This window comes from Leopardus geoffroyi, chromosome B1, assembly GCF_018350155.1.
Source record: "Leopardus geoffroyi isolate Oge1 chromosome B1, O.geoffroyi_Oge1_pat1.0, whole genome shotgun sequence".
Lineage (NCBI taxonomy): Eukaryota > Metazoa > Chordata > Mammalia > Carnivora > Felidae > Leopardus > Leopardus geoffroyi.
In genome coordinates, this window is record NC_059327.1 from 138,443,307 (window position 1) to 138,464,288 (window position 20,982).

Here is a 20,982-nt window from a genome sequence, read left to right on the forward strand (position 1 = left end):
GGGAAGAGTGTCGTGGGTTTTTAATGTGATGGCATTTATTAAATGGGTATTGGAGTTATTTCACTTTTCATTTTATTCCTATTCTTTTCCCTTGCCTTGGTGAAGAGCATCCTAAGTCTAACCAAAGCTTGTAGTCCCTCTGTGTCTCATTGTCCTGTGACTCAGGTCAAAGGTCTCCTTCATTCCTGTCTTCTCTTCCTTAATTTTCCAATACCCTGAGACATTCCAAAGACACAATGTATACTCAGACTTACTTAAGTTTAAGCCTAGTATCTCCAACTCAAAAGAGTTGGCTTCAAGGGTGGTGTAGGCCAGCAGTTCTAAGAATCCCTTTTATCGAAGAGCAAATGATATTCGTATAAATTCTGTGGGAGTGAGGCCTGAGCTGGATTGCTCAAAGCATCTGCCATATATATCTGGAGCAAATGAAAGATAATAATGCCTCTGAGTACAGCTCTCCTTATTAAATATTATATATGGTCACTACCCAATCCTCCTGTGGTATTTCTTCAAGCTGGTCCTTTAATGGGCTTTTCTAACCTGAATTCAATCCAGTGTTTCAGAATGACAGTCTGTCTACAAGGAGAGCTAATGAGCTTAAACTTGGTAGTAGGAGGAGACTAGGTGAGGTTATACCAGGAAATGTCACAAAGGGTCCATAAAGCAATCCAAGTGCAATGCAATTTCTTCTCTCTCTCTCTTCTTTTAATGTTTATTTATTTTGAGAGAGATAGAGGAGGGAGCAGGGGCGGAGAAGGGGGAGAGAGAGAATCCCAAGCAGGCTCCACGCTGTTAACGTGAAGCCCGACATGGGACTCGATCTCATGACCAGGAGATCATGACCTGGGCTGAAATCAAGAGTCGGACACTTAACTGACTGAGCCGCTGAGGTGCCCCAATGCAATATCTTCTTGTAATTGAAGGGGATATGAGCTCTGAAAAATTCATGGCACTTCAACTCAGAATTGATCTAGGTACCCTTGTGTCAGACAGTTCTGAAGTCAAAACTTTGATTTCGTGTCCATAGCTTTCTCTAAGTGGCCTTTTATTTTAGGTTAACAAAAAGAAGGTATTTAAATTTACATAAATTAAAATCTTCCATCTTTCAGAAATGCTTTAGGTAGGATTTCAGAAGGAAAAATGAAAATATATACGTTTCATTCATAGACAATCTCTATGCAGAGATTTGGCATTAACAGCTTAGTATGTTTTGCCCATTTGAGTGATTTTTTTAAATTTAAGCATAGTTGACACACTATGTTATATTAGTTTCAGGTGTACAATTTAGTGATTTGATAAGTTTATACATTATGCTGTGCTCACCACAAATATAGCCACCATCTGTCCCATTACATTGCTACTACACTATCATTGACTATATTCCTTATGCTCTGCTTTTTATTCCCATGACTTACTCATTCCATAACTGGATGCCTATACCTCCCTCTCTCTTTAACCAATTTTGCCAAACCCTCACCTCTGGTAACCATCAGTTCTCTGTATTTTTAGTTCTGATTTTGCTTTTTGTTTGTTTATTCATGTTTTAAGATTCCATTTATGAATGGCATCATATGGTATTTGTCATTCTCAGTCTGACTTATTTCACTTAGCATCATACCCTCTAGGTCCATTCATGTTGTTGCAAATAGTACAATCTCATCCTTTTTTTATGGCTCAGTAATATTCTATCGTGTATATACACCACATCTTCCTTATCCATTCATCTGTTGATGGGCACTTAGGTTGCTTCCATGTCTTGGCTACTATAAATAACACTGAAATAAACATAAGGGTGCATGTATCTTTTTGAATTAGTGTTTTGATTTTCCCTGGGCAAATACATAATTGTGGAATTATTGGATGATATGGTATTTCTATTTTTAAATTTTTGAGGTACCTTCATACTATGTTCCATAGTGGCTGCACCAGCTACCATTCCCACCAACATGTCCACATCCTAACATTTGTTATTTTTTTCTTATTTTGATTGTAGCTATCCTAACAGGTATGAGGTGATATTTCATTGTAGTTTTGACTTGCATTTCCCTGATGATTCGTCATGTTGAGCATCTTTTCAGGTTGTTTGTTGGCCATCTGTGTGTCTTCTTTGGAAAAAATGTCTATTCACATCCTCTGCCCATTTTCAAATCAGGTTGTTTGCTTTTTTGGTGTTGAGTTGTAGAAGTCCTTTATATATTTTGGATGTTAACCCCTTATCAGATATATCATTTATCACTTGCAAATATCTTCTCTCATGCAGTAGGTTGCCTTTGTGTTTTATTGATAGTTTTCTTTGCTGTGCAAAAGCTTTGTGGGTGTGTATATATGTATGTCTGTGTGTGTATATATCTATATCTATATCTATATCTATATCTATATCTATATCTATATCTATATCTATATATCTATATCATCTATATCTATATCTATATCATCTATATCATCTATATCTATATCTGTATCTATATCTATATAGAGAGAGACAGAGAGACAGAGACACCCAATAGTTTATTTTTGCTTTTGTTTCCCTTGCCTCAGGAAATATATCTAGAAAAATACTGCTATGACTGATGTCAGAGAAATTACTGCCTCTGTTTTCTTCTAGGGTTTTTATGGTTTCATGTCTCACATTTAGGTCTTTTATCAATTTTGAGTTTATTTTTGTGTATGGTGTTAACAAGTAGTTCAGTTTCATTCCTTTACAGTGAGCTGCCCAGTTTTCTCAGCACCATTTACTGAAGAGACTGTCTTCTCCCCATTGTATATTCTTGCCTCCTTTGTCATAGATTAATTGACCATGTAAATGTGCGTTTATTTCTGGGGTCTCTGGTTTGTTCTATTGATCTGTGTCTATTTTTGTGCCAGTACAATTCCGTTTTGATTACAACAGCTTTGTAGTGTATCTTCAAATCTGGAATTGTGGTATCTTCAGCTTTGTTCTTCTTTCTTAGGATTGCTTTGGCTATTCAAGGTTTTCCAATTTTGTTCTTGTGATTTATTTATAGTTTAATACCATTGTGTTCAGAAAAAATGGCATAGTATTATTTTAGTCTTCTTAAATTTATTGAGGCTTGTTTTATGGCCTAATACGTGATCTATTCTGGAGGGTTTTCCAGGTACTCTTGGAAAGAATGTGTATTCTGTTGTTTTGGATAGAATGTTCTGTATATATCATTATGTCCATCTGGTCCAATGGGTCATTCAAATACATTGTTTCCTTACTGATTTTCTCTCTGGATAATCTATCCATTGATGTAAGTGGACTGTTAAAGTCCCCTATTGTATTATTATTGCCATCATTTTCTCTCTTTATGTCTGTTAATATCTGCTTTTTGTATTTAGTTGCTCCAATGTTTGGTGCATAGATATTTACAATTGTTATATCCTCTTGTTGGATTGATACCTTTATCATTATGTGATGCTCATTTTTGTCTCTTGTTACAGCATTTATTTTAAAGTCTATTTTGTCTGATATAACTTTTACTACCCTGGCTTTTTTTTTTTTTTTTTTTTTTTCCACTTCCATTTGTGTGGTGAATGCTTTTCTATCCTTTTACTTTCTGTCTGTGCCTTTTAGGTCTGAGGTGAGTCTCTTGTAGGCAGCATATGGATGGGTCTTGTTTTTTAATCCATTTTACTCCTATATGTCTTTTGATTGGAGGAATTAGGCTGTTTACAGTCAAAGTAATTATGCATAAGTATGTACATATTGCCATTTAAAAATTTGTTTTCTGGTTGTTTTGTTTAGTCCATCTTTGTTCCTTTCTTCTTCTCTTGGCCTCTTTCTTTGTGATTGACAAGTATCTATACTGTTTTGTTTTACTTTCTTTCTCTTTATTTATTTATTTAAAAAAATGTTTATTCTTGAGAAAGGGAGAGAGACAGAGTGTGAGTGGAGGAACAGCAAAGAGAGAGGGAGACATAGAATCTGAAGCAGGCTCTAGGCCCTAAGCTGTCAGCACAGAGCCTGACATGGGGCTTGAACCCACAAAGCACAGGATCATGACCTGGGCTGGAGTCAGCTGCCCAACCGAGTGAGCCACCCAGATGCCCCCTTTCTCTTTATTTTTTTGTGTGCTGTCATTGGTTTTGGGTTTGTGGTTACCATGAAGTTCATATATAATATCCTAAGTAGCAGTGCATATTAATTTGATGACTGTTCAAGTACAAATACATTCTTAAAAAAACAGAAATAGGGAAAAAAAATCTTCTTTCTTTTTACTTTTTTTAATTCCTTTTTACACCCTTCTCCACGCTTTATGTGTATCTTGTCATATTTTATACCTTTTAATTCATATTTATGTTTAATTATGGCCATTTCTTTTCCCCTTAAGTGCCTTTAACATTCTTGTAATGCTGGTTTAGTGGTGATAAACTCCTTTATCTTTTGTTTATCTGGGAAACTCTTTACCTTTACTTCAAATCTGAATGATAACCTTGCTAGATATTTTTGGTTGTAGGTGTTTTTGTTTCAGCACCTTGACTATATCATGCCACTCCCTTCTGGCTTGCAAAGTTTCTGCTGAGAAATCAGCTGATAGCCTTATAGGTGTTTCCATCTAGGTAACTTTTCGTTTGTCTTTTGTTGCTTCTAAGATTCTCTTTTTATCTGAACCTTTGACACTTATTTTGTGCCATGGTGTATCTCCTTGGGTTCATCTTGTTGGGAACTCTCTGTGCTTCTTGGACTTGGATGTCTGTTTTCCTGTCTAGGTTAGGAAGTTTTCAGTTATTTTTTTCTTCAAAGAAGTTTCCTACACATTTTACTCTCTCTCTTCTTCTTCTTCTGGGACCCCTATAATGTGAATGTTTGTTTGTTTAGTATTGTCCAAGAGATCTCTTAATCTATCCTCCTTAAAAAAATTTCTTTATTCTTTTTGTTGTTCAGCTTATGTGCTTTCCATTACCCTGTTTTCCAGATGATTGATATGTTCTTCTGCATCCTCTAATCTATTGTTGATTCCCTCTGGTGTTGTTTTTTTATTTCAGTTATTGTATTTTTCAACTCTCATTGGTTCTTTTTAATATTTTCTATCTCTTTATTAAAGGTCTCATTGAGTTTTTTTTCATTCTTTTATCTAGCCAAGTGAGTATCTGTATAATTATTACTTTAAATTCTTTATCAGGTATATTGCATATCTCTGTTTCATTTAGTTCTTTTTTCTGAGGTTTTTTTTTTTATTCTTTCCTTTGCAGCATATTTCTCTGTTTCCCTATTTCGTTTGACTTCATGTGTTTGTTTCAATGGAGTAAGCGAAACGGCTACTTCTCTTAAAGTTGAAGGAGTGGTGTCATGTATGGTCCCCTATGCAGACTGTGTGTGCTTGGTGACTTTTGCTGGCTGCTTGGAGCTGTGGCTTATAGGCTAGTTACTGTTTTAAACAGTGGCTTTTTATAGAAAGAATAAAGAAAAAAATAATAAAATTAAAAAGATAATAAAAGAAAAGAACAAGAAAAGCACAAAACCAAAAAGAAAAAAAATTAAAAATTAAAAAAAAACTAAAAACTAAAAAAAACCCACAAAAAAGTCCCATAAAACCATGGCTTGTTTTCTGTGTCCCAGCACCACAGTACAGCTGATGTGGGCTTGTGGACTCTGGGCTTTCTGAGGTCACAAACTTTCTGTGACAATCTGACCCACCAGTTATGGCCTCAGGACCCTGAAATTATGGCACCTGTAACCTGCCCCTTATGGTGGCCAGATCCTGCTCCAGTCTGGGCTTTTGAGGTGGAAGGGGAGAGAATGTTCTCGGTTCCTTGACCCTTTTAAGCCATGGCCTTTTTTCTGTGCCTCAGCATGTTTAGGGCTGGTATGGGCTTGTGGACCCCAGGCTCGCTGAAGTTGTAAGCTCACTGAGAGGACTGGACCCACCTGTTATGGTGTCAGGACCCTGCTCTGGTCTAGGCTTTTGAGGCAGGGGTGGGAACATAAACCATGTTGTTCTCCAGTCCTTTTGACCTGGAAAACTTTCCTGCGGCTCCTCCGTTCCTTGTCAGAGTTTGTGTTGTCTCTTATGTGCTAGTTGCTCTTTCAAATCATGGGTTTTTTTTTCCTGTGCCTGAGGACAGAGGGATCGATTCCTGGTCCCTCAGTTCTGTCTCTCCTCATTGCCATTGGTAGTAGGGGTGGGGTTCCCTTTGTTATCGTGTCTCAGTCCCTCTTGCTATTCTCTTGCCACTTTGTCTTTGGGTTGTTCAATAGCTGTTCAGTCAGCCCTCTGTTCTTCTTCAGAAGGAATTGTTCTATTAATAGGTGTAATTTGTTGTGTTCCATGGAAGAGGTGAGTTTAGAATCTTCCTATGTTTCTATCTTGAACTGGAACTCCATTTGAGTGATTTTTAAAAATACTGAGCCAATATATTTAAATGTGAGTGTTTTTACATAAATACCTAGATTTGGAGCTTGTCCTGAAATATTGGAATATCTGGAAAGTTAGCATGATTTCCAAATGACAATAATCAACCCTAGCTGAGCAGCCACTCTCCTCTGAACAGGGCAAGGCACCTCCAGTTCACCACATTCCTCCTCACTTTGTCCCATTGTCGTCCTGATACCCTCCAACTTACGCTCTTTATGTTTTCATGACCCTGAGAGATATTTGAGTTTTTGACCTCTAGTCTGTTGGATATCATGCTTCTTCTATTTTTGAGGCATTTTAAGTCCTCATATAGATATTTTAGTTGAGATCAACTCCAGATGTCTTCTTGCAAACACATTCTATTTGGCAATTAATTAGGGTTCAATTTGTTTTAGTAACATGCTAACCTTTAGTAAAGAATAATTTTAAACTTTTTTTTTGGCTGAAACAGATTTTCTTATGTATTATGATATTTAAGGCTTTCTGGTAAAAGATAATTTGGTTTCATAAGTCTTGCATTTCCCATCAGATCCTTGACTTACAGTAGTTATGCATTCTGTTTAAACTAAGAATAATTATCCTTTAAAATGGAACCAAAGTTAGAAATCTGATACATGAATATCCTAGCTTCCTACATAATGATGGAAGTCCAAGTCCAGACATTATTCAAAACATGAATGCTGCAAACAAAAATATTCTCAAACATCAAAAATGTGATCACAAGACAAACCAACATAGGGATAAAACAGGAGGGAGAAATATGATAGGCCACAAAAGGAGGAGTGGCAAGGAAAATCTAGACATTAATATGCAAATTGTAGGGTTCCTGGGGGCTACTGCCTGAGCTGATGGTTCCAGGACCACAGCATCACTGCCATGACCAGGTCTAGATCTAGGATGTGAGAAGTAAGGTAGATACAAAGTTTAAGAGGGTGCCAAAAAACTTAGCAATCATGATAAGTACTTTAATGCATGATTTAAAACATTTAATACAATATTTTATAAATAAAATTAATGCAAAAAAATTGATGATGTATAAAATGGTCTTGTTGGCCAACAGGCTGAAATTTGGCCAGCACTTTAGGAATACTTACCCTATGCCAGGTATGGAGCTAAGTACCTTTCATGCTTTTTAAGAAAGTTTAATATATAAAACAACTTTATGAGATAAATTATATTATTTCCCATCTTTCTTCCCATTTTATAGGTGAGAAAACTGAGGCTTAAAGTTGAGTGACTTGTTCAAGTTAGAGCTATTAATGGATAGAGCCAGGATCCAGGCACTTGTATCCAGAAACTGCTTGTGTTCATAGTACTATGGGTTGGCTCAGCCTACAGTTAGATCATCAAGTTCTGTGGATGTTGAGATGACTCTACTATCCTGGTATTCCTACTGGATAGGAATAGGTTCATGACCTCAGAGCAGCCATGTATAGACTGACTTGGGGGAGCTGAATTAATTTGATAGCAAGATATAGCTTATTGGTTTTCCTATGCTACATGGTTTCTGTCCCAGCCAGTGTTAGGAGGAGGGGGAGAAGAAAGAAGAGTGTAGGCAGGGGGGAGAGAGAGAGAGAATCAGGAAATATGTATGCATACAGGGAGAGGCAGAAACCTAAAGACTGTGAGACCAGGATAATGAACTATTGTAGAGGTAAGAGGGAAGAGGAAGAGACTGTTTCTGCATGAAGTTCAAGCTCAGAATGGAGAGCAAGGGCTCCCTGCTGCTGAAGTGGACCCATGTATCTCAGTGCTAGAGCTGTAGTGAAATTCTGCTTCAGTCTCTGGGAGTTCATCTGAGGTCACTACAGCCTGTTTTCTGCTTCCTTACTGTGTGTTCTTCCCCATAATTCTCTACACATCCGTAGCTTAACAGATAGCCTCAGGTGTACCCCATAACCTGAAATAGACTGACAGGCCCTTATTCCCAGTTTCGTGGGTCTCTCTTCCCAGCCTCAGTTGCCCTGTCCTCCTGTCCTTTCTCTGTTTTTAACCTCTTCCTGGCCATGTTGCCTCCTCTTGCTTTAATGGAAGGGTGCTCATCAGTGGAGCCATGTTTTTCCTTCTGTGATGTTTTATGAAACTGTAAAGACCCCAGTGGTCTGTGATCCTTCACTGACTCTCCAGTCAGTTTCTTCATGCCCCTGGGGCTGAAGGCAGAGGGTCAGGAGCCAAGAGGGTCGGCCAAGAAGTGTCCAGTGTCTGAGAGGTAAGAAAGAGAGGTAAGAATCGGTTAGTTAGATTTGCAGTACACTCTAAGCACATCTGCTTACTTTAGTGGCCTAATTCTGATGGAATATTACCTTCAGCTGCAGACTTGCTGCTAATGCTGCAACCAGACTTGTAATACAGATGGTAGATTTTCCAGGAGCACTCAGTGCACTAAAAATAATGATCAACCCTCTAACTCAGGGGCTCTCAGTCCTACCAAATCCAATAACCCCTCTGGCAGTAAATATTTAACATTTTGTAACGACTCCTTTACTATTTGTATGGACAATATGACCTACTTACACACACTTTAAATAAAATTCTCTAATTGTATAAGAAGAAATAAAAGGAAAGTGAATTAATAAATGAAGCAAATATAAATTCTTGGGCAGGACCACACTAGACACATAAAAAGCTGTCGGATATGTTTACCTCTTTTTAGAATCATTGAGAATGGGATGGCGAATAGTGCAGTCTGATACAGAGCTTTTGTATTAGCCACTCAAAACCCATGAAGAATGTTATTGTCAGTGACATGATTTCCCAAAATGGAAACTATGGTAAGCAGAGTAATGGCTTTTCCAAGGATGCTTATATCCCAATTTCTGGAAACTGAATATGTTACCTTACATGGCATAAAGATTTTGTGGATATGATTAAGTTAAGGATCTTGAGATGGAGAGGTTACACTATATTATCCTGGTGAGCCCAATGCGATCACCAAGGTCCTTATAAGAGAGAGACAGCAGTTTCAGAGTCTGAGAAGATGTGATAATGGAAGAGGAGGTTGGAACGGTGCAGGGCGATGAGCCAGGGAATGTGGGCAGCCTCTGGAAGTCAGAAAAGTCAAGGAAAGGGATTCTCTCCAAAACCTTCAGAAAGTATGTAAGCTTGATTACCCATTTCAGACTTCTAATCCCTAAAATTGTCAGATAATAAATTGTATGGTTTTAAGCCACTAAGTTTGTGGTGATTTCTTACAGCAGCAAAAGAAAACTAACCTAGTGACTGACTCTTGCAACATTCCAAATTATCGAAGTTCAGTCTTTATAAGATTTATATGATAGCTTTCTTCCTGGGAAATTTATTGAATAGTCAAAGTGGGTGACAGTATTTTGTGGTTATATGTAAAATGGAGCTCGCTTGTAGACTGAACTAATTATAAACAGGGTTTTCACTGTGTTGCCAGGTTTTCTGTTTTCTCACTCTTTAGGTCTCTGCTCTCACCCATTTGCAGTTTTGCTTCACCTTTTGTTCAGCTTCCACCTTGTTTTGAGTTTCCTTGCCTTGTGATTTCACCTTCCCTTTGCAGAGTAGCCCTTCAAGATGTTTCTGCAAACATGGTTCCCTCTCTTAGGCTGCCAGCTGTTAAAATTCTTATGTCAGGAACATACTCTTCCTTCAACCTAAAATGACCTTCAGCCTGCAGTTCCTGGGCTTGACTGATGCCTGGTGATCCTTCAGAATTTGGTACCATCATTTCTAAGCAGCTTCTTTATCCTGCACTGTCATAGGTAGGTCCTTCTCTTGGGTTTTCATTGGTCCCTGAACTTATTTATCTTTTATCTATCATCTATTTTTAAATTTTAATATGTAGACACTGTGCTAAATACTTTAGAATACATTTTGTCATTTAAATCATGTATCAATCCCATGGGTTATTTTTTAATCCCTATTTTACAGGTGGGGAAACAGACTCAGTGAGTAAATATTTAAAACCTAAAGATTAAAAAATGATTCTTTTTCTTAGAATTCTTTATATTTACAAAACATTAAATTTCAGTGGATTATATTTAAAAAGATTAAAAGTTTACAGCTTTTTACTCATTGGTTATCATTTGTTAGGCTTGTATGTATATACAGAAGTTTCTAGACTATGCCCCAAGCTCTTCAGGATGCTTCCCTTTAGAGTGGATGAATGGTTTACTTTATACATTTGTGGTATTTGGGCTTTTTACAGTGGTCAGTTAATGGAGTCAAATTTATTTGGCTTTCATGTATAAAGCCTAAATAAAAATTAAAAAATAAAAGTTTGTATTATAGTTAAACCTTTGCGAAGCCAATTATATATATTTGTGTGTATGTGTGTGTATAGGTACAAATTTAATTCATTCACAAATTGTTCCATACTTACTGAGTGTCACTATGAACCAGGTTGTGTTCTAGGCCCTGGGGATAAGACAGTGAGTATTAAGAAAGACAGTGGAGCTCTCACTATAGTGGGGAGTATATTCAACACTGCATCAGGCAGTCACAGTACTAAGAAGAGAAAGAAATCAGGATAAGGTGATAGAAAGTGGTAGGAAGTTCTCTATTACGTAGTCAACGAAGGCTTCTCGGAGGGGCTGTTATATGCGCATGAGGCTGAATGAAATAAGGGAGAAAGCTGTGTGAATATCTGGTGAATGTAATTTGCAATTATTATCTAATAGTTTGGGTTTTATTTTGAAATCAGACTTAAATATATGAATATTACTTTTTTTTTTTTTTAATGGTGAAATACTTTAGATTTAGCCACCTGGACTCAGTTTAGATGATCCCAATTTTGTTGGCAACATCCAAAGCATCATAGTCAGGAGCTGATCAAACATATGCCTTCTTCTTTCCATTGGGCCTGATCAGTGTGTTGACCTTGGCCACGTCAACATCTTAGGGCTTCTTCACAAACTGTTTGATCTGGTGTTTGTTGGCCTTGACATCTACAATGAACACAAGAGTGTTTTCGTCTTTTATTTTCTTCATGGCTGACTTGGTAGTCAAGGGGAACTGGATGATGGCATGGTGGTCAAGCTTGTTTCACCTGGGGGTGCTCTTTTGAAGATATTTGGACTGCCTTTGGAGATTCATTGTCTTGGGCCTTCAGAATGTAGATGTATGGATTTTTCTTTTCTTTTTTTTTTTGGTGACTATGGACACTTTTCAGCACTGCTTTCTTGGCTTTCAAAACCTTTGCTTTGGCTTCAGCTTTGGGAGGGTCAAGGGCTTCCTTCCTCACTATTGGCGCCATCATTATGAAAGGGCTGTATGAAAAGTACTTATTGAGCATGTGTTAGGTGCTTGGTGGGTGAGGTGGGTTGTTGGATAGCAGGGAAATGTGAGATCTGATGATGGCTACCTAGTTTACAATCTTGATGGAAACTGAGAACAACACATATAAAAGTATCAAATGGAAACAGTATACAATTATCTGGTGCTAAATTGTGTGGTACAGATTCTAGGTTTGAGGGGACCCTGTTGGGTCTTACAGTTTCAGCAGTAAGAGTTTAATTTTGCTACATTTGAATATTTAAAAAAATGTTTATTATTTTTTTTTTGAGAGGGAGTGTATGTGAGTGGGGGAGGGGCGGGGGGGGGGGCAGAAGATACAAAGAGGACTCTGTGCTGACAGCAGAAAGCCTGATGTGGGGCTCAAACTCATGAATTGTGAGATCATGACCTGAACCAAAGTCTGACCCTAGATTTAAACATTTTTAAGGACAAGTCTGTAGACTGAAGCAAGGTGAGAAAAATGTTCTTTAATGGAACTTTAGTTTTCATTCCTTTGGAATTTCCTTCTCTTAAGGAGCTATTTATGGAGTCTGTGAAATGTGATTCTAACTGGGGATAGGAAATGATTGGGAATCCAGAAAATCGGTTTGCATTCTGTGATATTTTGAGTAGTGGTAGCTTTCCACGGACCCAGACTCCTGAGTCACTGAATATGGTGGGAAGGGTAACAAATGCATTCTTTTTCCTACTTCTCTTCCCCATCACTTCTCTGTGCTATGAACAAGTGAAAGTTGTGATCTTGATTTAGACTTGTAATCAAATGGATATCATCCATTGTCTAGCACAGAGCTCTTGATAATGCCTCCCATTTGGAGCTCTCAATAAATGATTCAAGGGCGCCTGGGTGGCGCAGTCGGCTAAGCGTCCGACTTCAGCCAGGTCACGATCTCGCGGTCCGTGAGTTCGAGTCCCGCGTCAGGCTCTGGGCTGATGGCTCAGAGCCTGGAGCCTGTTTCCGATTCTGTGTCTCCCTCTCTCTCTGCCCCTCCCCCGTTCATGCTCTGTCTCTCTCTGTCCCAAAAATAAATAAACGTTGAAAAAAAAAAAATGAAAAAAAAAAAATGATTCATGACTCAGATAGGAATATGCTAACAGTATTTGTGCTGGTGGGATTATGACATTTTTGGTATTTTCCAAGTTTTCTGCTTTCCGCAAATCCCACTCACTCATAGTACGGCTTCTGATTATACTTTGGTTTCTGATTATGTTACCTTTGAAATAAAAAAAAAATGAAAAAATAATTCAAAGAAATCATTGGATTTATTACATTATTGAGTGCTTGTTCAGTTTGCACAATAGATTTTCTTTGTTAAATTTAATTTTTTGCTTCAAAGATTTTATGCTTGAATCAACTTTTTCTTTTATTTAATGATGAGTATTATTGCAAGCATTAATTATAATACCTAGTTTGCACATTATAATTCTCATCCTAAAATGTATAAACATATTTTTTAAATTCAGTAATCCCTTAAGTTCAAGCCTGCATAGAAGATAGGCTTCAAGTATTCTCATTTTATAGAAGGGCTTGAAGGCTAGGTGACTAAAACAACAACAACAAACCAGTTACATTTGCAAAACTGCCTGGTCTGTTCCTAAAGCTACTCCACAGGATGCTAGTGAGAACGTTTCTGAAATATATGTAAGGGCTGCTACAAAACTGAATTGGAAGGCTTTCCCTGTGGTTTTGATGAATAATTTGATTAGCTGAAAAATCAAAGACTATATTCCCCCTTGTTTTGTTCTCTGGTGTTAGAATTCCAGGCAATGATCTTGACGAGCTGCTTCTCACACGGGGGCCTTTGATTGTTGTGGAAGAGCTTTGTTGCGATGTGTGCATGTCAATGTCCTGGCCCCGGAACTGTTGTCTGTGTGTACCTTCCTTGCTCATCTTCTGCTTTGCTCCCTGTGACAGGGGATCGGACCTGCCACACTGGATTGATTCCCAGGCTCCTCCTTGTCTGTTGGTCTTTGGCAAGGGTCAACTTATGGGGGACATTAGGGTTAGAGGGTGGTAGAAGCCAGGACCCCAGGTCCTGCAGGAGACCCCAAGTCCTGACTTCTTTTGTGATTCCTCCAGCTTTAGGGCTGGTGGTGGCTTTCTGCTATTGCCAGTCTCTGGGCTGTTTTGCTTTTCTGTTGGGTTTCTCAGCCTCTCTTCCATTAACTGTGCTATCAATTCTCTGTTACTAAAGTCTCTGATGTAGATATATAGGTGGTTTCTGATTTCCAGTTAGACCTTGAGTTATACAGTTACCAGTTCTCAGGGATGATTGCCAACAGAACGAACCATTGTCTTTGTGAGAATTTTCAGACAGTTAAAGTCCATGAAATTTACCTCATTTTAGACCTTAAAGAAGAGAATAAAGTGGGAAAATGGAGATAATAGTCTTATCATTTTCTAGGCAGGTCCTTCTGAGCTGAATTTTATATACTGCTATAAAATGAGACGTGTTAATTATGTTGACCTGTGAGGTTCTTTATTGTCCACCTTAGATTAGTAACATTTCATAATTAGCAAATGATATAATGTAGTATAAAATGAAACTGCTGTAATATAGCGATTGAGTTATTTCAAAGTTTATCCCTAAAAATACAATATCTTTGTCGTTATGTGAGAAAGACATTCTCCTTATTAGCATACTACAAGATAGGCTGGGATATGAGTTTATGTGATTTTTCTAAGACAGAGGGAAAATATCTATCCAGCATTAACAAGTATGTAGTGATAAGTAAGGAGCTATCATTTCTTTATATATTTTTAAATGTTTATTTACTTTTGAGAGACAGAGACAGAGCACGAGTGGGGAAGGAGCAGAGAGAGAGGGAGACACAGAATCCGAAGCAGACCCAGGCTCTGAGCTGTCAGCACAGAGCCCATTTCGGGTTCGAACCCACAAACTGCGAAATCATGACCTGTGCTGCAGTTGGTGCTTAACGCTTAACCGACTGAGCCACCCAGGCGCCCCTAGAGGCTATCATTTCTTTAACCGTGTGGATTTCTGCAATGGGGAATACACTGGACTAGCAATTATAAAACACAAATCTTGCCCTAGGTGAGGATCACTGGAGACAAGAATGGGCAAGTGATGTATTGAGCAAGGGCTCTATAAGAAGTGAGGGCACAGGACAGGGCAGAGGGAGAAGATAAGCATAGATGTGTTTTAGCTCACCTTTAGCCATGACCTGATTGCCTGGGGAACTCTGGAGCATGAATGACACCACAGAGAAGCCCCATGTTGAGACAGGGTGGCTGAACTTTGGTTCATTCAGTCATTGACTGTGGTGGCCCCTGCATGGGGCATAAGTATGTAACCTCCACAGAGGGGATTCTCTGGAGAAAGGTTGTAGCTGTGAGCTCCTAGCAGCAACACTGCAGCCTCCGAGGGATGGGTAAACTGACCTATAAAGGAGCTTTGTACGGACACCCACAGTAGCTACTATGGGTTTCAATACACAGCACCCTGTCTCCACCACTTATAAACCCTTCGGCAGTGGGCAAGACATATAATCTCTCCAAGTCTCCTGCATTTGTTTAAAAAATGAAAAATACAGGGAATAATAACCACTCTATCACTTTTCCTATTACTCATAAACGTGCTTTGAAAGAAATGAAGTACTCTGGAATATTTATTTTTTAAGTGTTTTTTTGAGAGAGAGAGAGAGAGAGAGAGAGAGAGAGAGAGAGAGAGAGAGAGAGAAGATCACAAGCAGGCTCCATGCTCTCAGCATAGAGCCTGATGCAGGGCTTGAACTCATGAACCATGAGATAATGACCTGAGCCAAAGTTGGAGCCTTAACTGACTGAGCCGCTCAGGCGCCTCTGGAATATTTTCCTAAGTAGCTAGTCTATTGGGGAGACAATGCAGGGTTATAAAGCTGGTTTGAAAATGCCAGTTTCAAACATGATCAGGGTATTCCCTTGGATTCCTCTGAAAACATAGCCCCAAATGAGGACTTGGTGAAGGTAGTTTATTCTGGAGATGATGCTAGCAGGCAGCAGTGAGGGGGTGGGGGTTGTGAGGCAGAGACGGAGGGTAATCCAATATACAGCTGTGCTACTGAGGTCCCTGCAGTGGTGTGGGCGGGCTCGGTCATGCATACTGGGGGCAAGCTGTTAGCAGGCAGGGAGTGAAGGCATGAGTGGCACTGTTCACCCCAGTGCCCAAAGTCTTCTGTCTGCTACTGCCACGCCCTTGGTGTTGCTCAGATCCACAAATCCGCTTCATGAATTCTATTCTGTCACTGATTCTTCAAAGACTAGGCTGTCCCTGTCTCTAAGAAAAGATTTATCAATGCAACCAGCTACAGGCCCTTTTGCTGCAGCTGATTTTGAGGCTGCAATGGATAGCCATCATCTCTCTCCTCCACTATCCATTCTTGACTTCCCTCATCCACAACCAACACTTCTGAGGATGCTTGCTCAGTGGGTGACCCAGACCCTCACCCCTGGTGGGGAGGTTGAAGCTTGGGTTGACTGGCTTCCTACAATTGCTTGTTCTCTGTGATCAGTTCGTGTAGAAACACCCCAATGCATCCCAAGATATCCAGACTTCTCCTTTTTTTAAAAAAAAATTTTTTTTTAACGTTTATTTATTTTTGGGACAGAGAGAGACAGAGCATGAACGGGGGAGGGGCAGAGAGAGAGGGAGACACAGAATCGGAAGCAGGCTCCAGGCTCTGAGCCATCAGCCCAGAGCCTGACGCGGGGCTCAAACTCACGGACCGTGAGATCTTGACCTGAGCTGAAGTCGGATGCTTAACCGACTGAGCCACCCAGGCGCCCCACTTACTCCTCCTTTTTACCCATTGTGTAGCAGCGACTCTGTCTCCTTAGGATTGTCACAGCCAGTTTCTCTGCTAGTATGGGAACTCCATTCTTTACCTGTGATCCAGTGGCATGAAGAGCCTGAGTGACCAGCGGGTTTACAGTTTCAAGCTTAGCGTCTCATGGAGAAGTATTGGCTTCCAAGAACCAGAGCCTCTATTTTAGCAAAGGTTAAAGTTGTAGAAACGAGAAATCCCAGTTAAACAGTTGTGTCACTGGGAATGATGACAAGAGTCAACCTTGCACTCCTTGGTGGCCAGACCTTTGTTTTCCAGCTTTGAGATACAGAGCACCAGCTTTGGGGTGCACAGTATTGTTTCAGTGCATATAATGAATCCTGGGGAATGGCATCCCAACCCTGCCAGTTGTAGACACGGACTGATGCCATATTTGAGCCAAAATGAGGCCATTCTCAATCCTAACAGACAGGGTCCTTCTAGGTGATGCAATATACAATAGGACCCGTGGATTCGGGGGTCAAGTATCCACTGTTGCATCTTCTCTAGGAGAGAGGTGGTCACCATAAAGCGAATCTAACTCACGTAACCAACTAACTCTGAGATCAGAGGCAAGCCCAAAAGAAGGTCAGTCAGGGCACCAGGTATGTTTGCTATAGTTACTATCACAGATCTTTTGTGAGGTTCCTCCTTGCATGCGATGCTAAGCTAGCGACTATACCCAGGAAGTGCACTAACACTAGCTATCTCTTATCTTCTATCCTGTTCACACAGTCACTCAGGAAATACTGGGTAACTTTTCCAGAACTGTGCCAGGTTCTATGTTAGAGATAGAAATATGAGTAATTTTCTGTCCTTTGGAAACTCACCACCTAGTACAGGAAATAGATATATAAATAGTGAACTATATTTTGTAATTGATGCTTTTTAATATAGTGAATACAAGAAAGAGAGTAATTTTGCCTGAAGAAGTTTGGAAAGACTTCTTAGAGGAGGTGATACTTATGTTGATCATTATAAGATGAATATGAGTTTTCAAGAGACATTGGTAGACAGAAGGAATGCTGGGTAGAGAAACAAGCATGAACAAAGGCACTGAGACATGAGGGAACATGGCACGACATGGGAATGACAGGAGCTTTAGGTACTAAAGAAAAGGGTATGTGTTGTTGGCATGGGAAGGGGGTAGTCAGAGAGGGGCGGAATGTGAGGAGAAAGGAAAGGTTTAACCAGATCAAATGGAAAGGCCCTGTATTGTATTCGAAGGAATTTGGACCTGACATCTCCAATGTAGACATGTGTGTATAGGCCATAGAGTCAGCACAGTGGAAACATTAAACTGGGATGTGAATGGGTAGATAAGACAGTGTTGTAGTGAAGTTCTCAGAGCCTATGCCATAGCGTTACCAGAAGGCTGGAGCTGGAAGGAACCTTTTCTGCCATTTTCAAAAGTGTTTCAAATGAAATCCTACAATGGACATCAACATAGTCTAGTACGGTCAGAGTTACTCTGAAGCAATGAAGATGATGGGGTCAGAGGAGTCTGAAGGGAAGGGGCCCTCAGACCTAACTAAATGCCCCCTTGCTCTTTTTGTTTACCAGGTAAAGAAATGAATAGTTGTATGAAATCATGTGTGATTTACCCCCGGCTAGAACAAGAATCTTTGAGAGTCTGAAGCCCTTTCTCCTTATCGTTATTTTCTTCAGATATCAAAATGTTATGGATACAGAATCTCAAATGACATGTGCGAACTTTTTTTTTTTTTTCATAAAATATTGAGTGTTAATAAGAGTCTAGTCAATGTTGGCTAGTCTTACTATTTCAATTAACCAAAGCACACAAACAAGTATGTTTTGGAAGCAGGTTAGGGGAAATGTGAGGGAGAAATGGGGTAAGAATGTGTTGAGTCCCTGCTTGGATGGCGACTGGGGAAGGGAAATATGGGCATCCCTAGTGATGGGAAGTTTGTCACAAGTTGTCTCTGACACGCCCTGTTCCCTTTTTCTGAAATTATTCCAGTCTCAACATTAAGCCTGGAAAATCAACAAAGACTTGGAAAAGGGGAGGTCTGAGTGGTGTTGGAGGCAAGTTATAAATACTCTATCTCCTTGTTGCTTGGAGCTCTTATCTTTTGCCTTATGGTGACATCTATCTTCTTTTTAATTTGATCCCTAAACTAGATATCTCCATTGGATGAAAGGAGCAAAATGGGGAGGAGAAAGAGAGAAGAGGAAACATGCCCATGAGTGGGGATAGCAGGACACAGGGCCCTGCTAGAATTACTTAGGGGGCATTTTTCAAACTACCCATGGCTCTTCTTCCACTAGTATAAATGTTAATAATACTTCCCTGTGGGAGAGGTGAGGTCACTAGTGAGCCACAATAGAATATGTCCTATCCCTTAAGCGTGCTAGGGAGAAAAGGGGCTCAGAACTCCTGATTTAACTGTTGTTTTTGCCTTACCCTTCTGATAAATTCTGGGAGAATCCTTTCTAATTTCATATTCTTCATGACATTAGAAAATTGATAGCTCCTGGTGTTTATTTATGAAAGCCCTCAGTTTATAATTAATCCTAATTAATGATAGCATGATAAAAATCATAAATATCACTGCTAAGAGTCTTAGGCTCATATGCTAGATAGTTCAGGACAAATGTCTGCATTTGTTTCATGTTTTAGCAATGGAAAATGGAATAAGAGGGAGGATGTTTCCTATGTGTTTATTGTGATACTGTGTCATAAAAACATTCCCAGTGTTCTAAGTTGGTTTTAAACACCTACAAGTATGAGTGAGTAATAACGATGTGAAAAAAAAGATCACAAAGAGCTTTGTATTTTGGTAATTTGTGGGCCGTAAGGACGGATGAGGGGGAAGATTTAATACTTTATAACCACATCTTTTAAATAAAATAAGTTTAGTACAATTGCATTGCTTGCTTCCATGAATGGAAAAGGTTTTTTATTTCTCCAGTGATTTTAGAAATATTTAAGTCGTGAAAAGAAAGGGCACAGGGTTAACTGTATTGCAATTTTATCCTTTTTTTTTTTTTGCTTTAAAAAATTCATCACAGAAATACATGCACATGGTTTTAAAAGTCAAATAATGCTAAAAGGCTTACATATAAAAAAATAGCAGTCATCTGTGCCCTCCCTCAATGCCATTCTCCAGAGGCAGTTAACGGTTTGCAACTCTTTTCATGTACTCTAACTTCCTATTTTTATGAAGCCAGAATTTTCAGTCTCATACCCTGTCTTCTTACCTTCTATATCTTTTCAAGACTGCTATTTCACAAGTTTGGGTTAACTTCGTGTTCCTGGTTTTTTATTATTTTTACTAAGTAAATATTATTTTTTACTGAGCCAAATAGGCTATGATTCCATTTGCTTTACTTTATAACCTTTTTTCTTTTCTTTTTTTTTTTTTTTTAAATTTAAGTTTATTTATTTTTGAGAGACAGAGAGCACAAGCAGGCGAGAGGCAGAGAGAGAGGGAGACACAGAATCTGAAGCAGGCGCCAGGCTCTGCACTGTCAGCACAGAGCCCGATGCGGGGCTCGAACTCACAGACCATGTGATCATGACCTGAGCCAAAGTCGGACGCTCCATTGACTGAGCCACCCAGACGCCCCACCTTTTCTCCTTTTTTAAAAAAAGTGAACTATAATTAACATGCAGTATTATATTAGTTTCAGATGTACAATATCATGATTCAGCAATTCTCTACACAATGCTCAACAAGATAAGTGTTCTCTTACTCCTCTTCACCTATTTATTTTAAAACCTTTTATTTTTCCTGAAATTAGTAATTGCCTCATTCATTATTTTTATCTGTTTCGCTGCCTTCGGATCTTTGGTTCAACTCTTCCGATACCCTCCAGCAGCTTTGTAAAATGCCTTTCCTGAGATTTTTCTCAGAGTCAAACCTATCTAACAATCTGTTATATTCTATCCTCTTTAAAAAAATTTTGTTTTTAATGTTTATTTATTTTTGAGAGAGAGACAGAGAGAGCGAGAGCGAGCGAGCTGGGGAGGGGCAGAGCGAGAGGGAGACACAGAATCCAAAGCAGGCTCCAGGCTCTGAGCTGTCAGTACAGAGCCCACCGCTGGGCTGGAACTCACGAACCAGGAGATCATGACCTGAGCCTAAGTCGGAAGCTTAACCAACTGAGCCACACACACGTCCCCTGTCCTCTGTTTTTTTTTTTTTTTTTTTAAATTTTTTTTTTTTTTCAACGTTTATTTATTTTTGGGACAGAGAGAGACAGAGCATGAACGGGAGGGGCAGAGAGAGAGGGAGACACAGAATCGGAAACAGGCTCCAGGCTCTGGGCCATCAGCCCAGAGCCTGATGCGGGGCTCGAACTCACGGACCGCGAGATGGTGACCTGGCTGAAGTCGGACGCCTAACCGACTGCGCCACCCAGGCGCCCCTCCTGTCCTCTGTTTTTAAAGAGGTCAGTTAACTCTGCTCTGCCCTGGAGTGGTTGCTCCCTGGACCTGCTGTAGGACTGCTGTCCTTTGCCTGATTCACTTTGCTTCTCTCTCCTGTGACCAGGATGTATGTCATTTTTCTTTCTTTGT

General features: G+C 39.5%; 1 protein-coding gene and 1 long non-coding RNA gene across 3 annotated transcripts in view; one reads left to right on the top strand and one right to left on the bottom strand.

Moving 5' to 3' along the window:
• The window catches only part of RASGEF1B (RasGEF domain family member 1B), a 559,703-nt gene that overhangs the window by 109,856 nt on the left and 428,865 nt on the right, over positions 1 to 20,982 (top strand). The window lies entirely within an intron of this gene.
• Positions 4,855 to 11,406, bottom strand: LOC123595783. Its single transcript, XR_006711371.1, has 3 exons — positions 11,074 to 11,406; positions 9,961 to 9,963; positions 4,855 to 4,866 (listed from the first exon to the last, which is right to left on the bottom strand). It is a non-coding gene; the product is annotated as an uncharacterized LOC123595783 (long non-coding RNA).